Source organism: Arachis duranensis, chromosome 6, assembly GCF_000817695.3.
Source record: "Arachis duranensis cultivar V14167 chromosome 6, aradu.V14167.gnm2.J7QH, whole genome shotgun sequence".
In the NCBI taxonomy this organism is placed as follows: Eukaryota; Viridiplantae; Streptophyta; class Magnoliopsida; order Fabales; family Fabaceae; genus Arachis; species Arachis duranensis.
In genome coordinates this window covers 23,256,168-23,261,118 of record NC_029777.3, presented here as the reverse complement: position 1 = coordinate 23,261,118, position 4,951 = coordinate 23,256,168, and positions in this window count along the sequence as shown.

The following is a 4,951-nucleotide window of genomic DNA, read 5'->3' as shown; positions in this document are numbered from 1 at the left end:
ATTTATAATTATATATATATATATATGTATTTTGATAAATTTTTTAAAAAACTAATTCTAATAATTATATGTTAATTATTTTTATAAAATGAAATAAATTTATTTAAAATTCGGCCTTCCATACTAAATTTTCTGGATCTATTCCTATTCTAGGTGATGATGCTGCGAACAAATTTCTTTAAAATAGATTTGGTTTGAACGATTTAGGGAAGATATGGATTTTTTAATGACCAACTTAAAAAATTGAGTGAGATTTTGTCAACGAAAAATAGATTTTGTACCATTTACTTTATATTAACAGTAGAATTTTATTAACAGATCTGTTTGCATATTAAAAAATTATTGTCATCTAAATTTAACTAAATAGATTCAACATTAATAAAAATTATTTTTGTCAAAAGAGTGTTATTATACGCAAAACTTTACGTTAACGTCATCGTCGTCGTCTTCTTTTTTTTTGCGTCCCTCCTTTTTCTCTTTTGTGTTTTTCCTTCTTCGCGTGTTTTTTTTCTCATCGTTATATTCTTTTGTTGCTGATGATGTTGCATTTTTTCTTCTTTTCCTCCTCCTTTCTTTGGAGATTTTGCAGTATTATAAATTTTTTCTTCTTTTTTGTTTAATTTTTTTTATTTTATTCATCTCACGATGGTGAATCAAGAAGAATTATAACAAAATGAAATAAAAAGAAGATGAAGCAATAGAAAATGAAGAGAAAAAATTTTGAATTGTTCAGAACAACGAGACCAAATGCACCTTAATTCACTCAGAAAAAAATGAAAATTACATGCAAAATGAATAAAAAATTAAATTCTAAATGAACCAAAATTACTTAATGATGACGATACGCAAACAAGCTTGTTTCAAAATAAACACAGGCCAAGTGCACCTTATTTAAATCATGAATGAATCGAAATTACTTAATGATTGCTTTCGAAAACATGCACATAAACAAAATTGAATGATAAAAAATTCACTCAGAAAATGAACCGAAATTACATCAAGAATGAACCGAAAATTAAATTTCGAATGAATCGAAATTACTTAATGATGACAATACATAAACAAATTCGTTTTAAAACAAGTACAAACCAAGTGTACCTTATTTAAACAAAAAATGAAGCGAAATTACTTAATGATTGTATTCGAAAACAAGCACACAAACAAAATTGAATCATGAACAAAAACACATCCAAATTCATCAAGTGATTTTGCAGTATTATGCAATTCTTCTTCTTTGTTTAATTTTTTCATGTTTTTATTATTGTTAAGAGGGTAAAACAAGAGATTTATGAGAAGGAAAAATAAGAAGGAGAAGATGAACAAGACAAGAAGAAGAAGAATATGATGAGGAGTTTTGAGGAGTTTTTTATTCTTGTTTCTTTTTTTTTTTTTCTCTCTTTTCTTGGTTTTATTCCTCTCAAGAGAGGATGTGAGGAGGAAGGGTTTTGAATTGTGCAGAACAATGAGACCAAATGCACCTTAATTCACTCATAAATGAACCGAAAATTAAGTTTTGAATGAACCAAAATTACTTAATGATGGCGATACACAAAAAAAAACTCGTTTAAAAATAAACACAGACCAAGTGCACCTTATTTAAATCCAAAATGAACCGAAATTACTTAACGATTGCATTCAAAAAGAAGCACACAAACAAAATTGAATGATTAGAAATGAATCGAAATTACATCCAAAATGAACCAAAAATTAAATTTCAAATAAACCGAAATTAATTAATGATGACAATACAAACAAACTCGTTTCAAAACAAGTACAGACAAAGTCAATTTTAAATAAAAACATATCCAAATCAATTTTAGATCAAACAATATCATTAATATAGCAAAAATTCGATGATAATGATAACGATAATGGCAATATATATTAGAAGAAGATGACAATAACGATAAATTGATAATATGATAATATAATGATGATGGAGAAGAAAAAAACGATGAAATATTAGAAGTAAAAAAAAAAAATATGCGTGCGTGAATTTAGAAAAAGCGCATAAATTTAAAAAATTTTGTTGAATTTTATTAGTTAAATCACTTGTATGCAAATGTTTCTTATTCTTGTATTGTTGATTATGCATGTTTATGTTGGCATAAGAATGTCACTTTCGAACTTTATCATATTTTAGCTATTTTTCGATAATAGTTGTGGTTTTTTTTACCCGTATTTTTTTTATTACAATGTAAAATTCAAATTTTTTTTTTGGCCTATTGCATATTGTGTTAAAAAATTAAAAGCTTTTAACACGCGAGACGAATAATTACTTAGACAATTAAATTAATTTTATATATTAATGGGATACGGATCAGCTATTTTAACATCATAAAAAGTCTCTAATTTATTACTAATCTATCTACTCAATATATTAAAATTGGATTTTCCCGCAACTAATGAAAGTAAGATGTCGATCTTTCGTGATTCCGTTTTTCCTCCAAAATAAATGTATTTTTCACTATTCTAAATTATTTTATAAAAAATATCTTTATTATAATTATATTATAATTAATATTTAACGAATAATACATAATTATACTAATTAGAAATATATCTTCATTATAATTACATCAAATCAATATTTAATGCATTATTAAACTACTTATCAATTATAATTATAATAATAATAACTTGAAAAATCCGTATATAAACTATTTCAATTACCCGTGTATTATTATTAATTCAATCAATTATTTCTTAATTTATTTTTTTGAATTCAATAAATCAAATAAAATCAATTATACTAATTGTTTTTATCAACTAATTGATTTGATTAATTCTTAAAAATATTTTTATTTTATTTATTTAAATACATGAGTTATAACTAGTTGGTTATTTAATTTTATTAAGATAAATATCAAATTCTATTCCTAATATAAAATTACAAAATTTTATTCCTTCCATTTTTATTTTACCATTATAAAAGACTATATATGCTAGAAGAAAATATCATTTGTTTACCAATTACTCTTCCATTGGGTAGCTTTTACAACAATTCTTTTTCTTCCTATGAGGCGTCGTCACAAAAAGGCAACTATCGTGGATACAAACCATCACACTCTCTCCAACTCTCGTGCTCATCATTCAAAGCAATGTATGATATGTTATCTATGAGACATTTATAAACCATGGTGTTATCATATATGCATAAATAAAATTTGTATTTAAACTTAAGTCATTTACCTGTTTGTGTGGTATATTGTAGTGTAAAATTACTTTCAATTTGCGTTGTTCAATGATATTATGGTCTAATTTAAGCTTTTACTTTAGAACTGTGTTATGATTTTATTTCATTATTTTCTCTTAGATATCAAGTTGACGTATTTTTATTTATTATTATTGAAACAGATGTGATATTAAATTTATAAAAAAAACTCTCACACTGAATTTATTTTATTGTAGTCTTCTATCTCTTCTATTTCATTTTGTTTTCTTCTTATTCATTTTATTTTTTTTAAATATCATATAATTTATTATAATTTATACCAATTAATTAATTATAATTCATTATATCAGTTAGTTTGATTTATTAATTTATAATATGCATGATAAAATAGATCATTTGTTACTTATAAGCGTTAATTCTTCTAAAATCCAAATTTGAATAATTATATTTTTACTTTTTGTTATGAATAAAATATTATTAATAATTAACCGCTCGTACTTTTAATCAAAGTGTTTGGATGATTTTTATATTTACTAATATTAATTGTTAATTATTTTTTCGTAAATAAATTGTATTATAATTTTATGTTAGTTCATAATTGATTAACGATTGATATTCATGAAGCTATGTTACTCTAAATTTTATGTCTTACAAATATTTTATTTAAATAAAAGTTTTTAAACATAAAAATATATTATTTTTAATAATATCATATTTTTACTTTTTTTTATTATTCTAAATGAATATTTTATCGAATACTAATTAAAGTCATCCTTCCATTTGCTTTTACTAATCTATTATCTAACTATTATATAAAACTAAAATCGTATTAATAAATTTAATATTAAAATTAATTTGGCTTTTTATTTAGAGTATTTTTCGATTTTTTTAGTCTAATCAATGATGAGCGGATAATTTGTATGCTTTTTGGCATTGTTTTTAGTATGTTTTTTGTGTAATCTAGTTAGTTTTTAGTATATTTTTATTAGTTTTTAGCTAAAATTCACTTTTCTGGACTTTACTATGAGTTTGTGTGTTTTTCTGTGATTTCAGGTATTTTCTGGCTGAAATTGAGGGTCCTGAGCAAAAATCTGATTCCGAGACCAAAAAGGACTGCAGATGCTGTTGGATTCTGACCTCCCTGCACTCGAAATGGATTTTCTGGAGCTACAGAAGCCCAATTGGCGCGCTCTCAACGGCGTTGGAAAGTAGACATCCTGGGCTTTCCAGCAATATATGATAGTCCATACTTTGCCCAAGATTTGATGGCCCAAACCGGCGTAGCAATTCGGCCTCAGAAATTCCAGCGTTTAACGCTGGAACTGGCATGAAACTTGGAGTTAAACGCCCAAACTGGCATGAAAGCTGGCGTTTAACTGCAGAAAAGGTCTCTACACGAAAATGCTTCATTGCTCAACCCAAGCACACACCAAGTGGGCCCGGAAGTAGATTTTTAAGTCATTTACTCATCTCTGTATACCCTAGGCTACTAGTTTACTATTAATAGGATCATTTGACATTGTATCTGTACCTCATGACACTTTACACCTTTCTTTGTGTACTTTCCACGGCATGAGTCTCTAAACCCCATCGTTGGGGGTGAGGAGCTCTGCTGTGTCTTGATGGATTAATGCAATTACTACTGTTTCTCATTCAATCATGCTTGCTTCCATTCTAAGATAATACTTGTTCTTAACCCGGATGAATGTGATGATCCGTGACAATCATCATCATTCTCAACTAGGAACGTGTGCCTGACAACCACCTCCGTTCTAC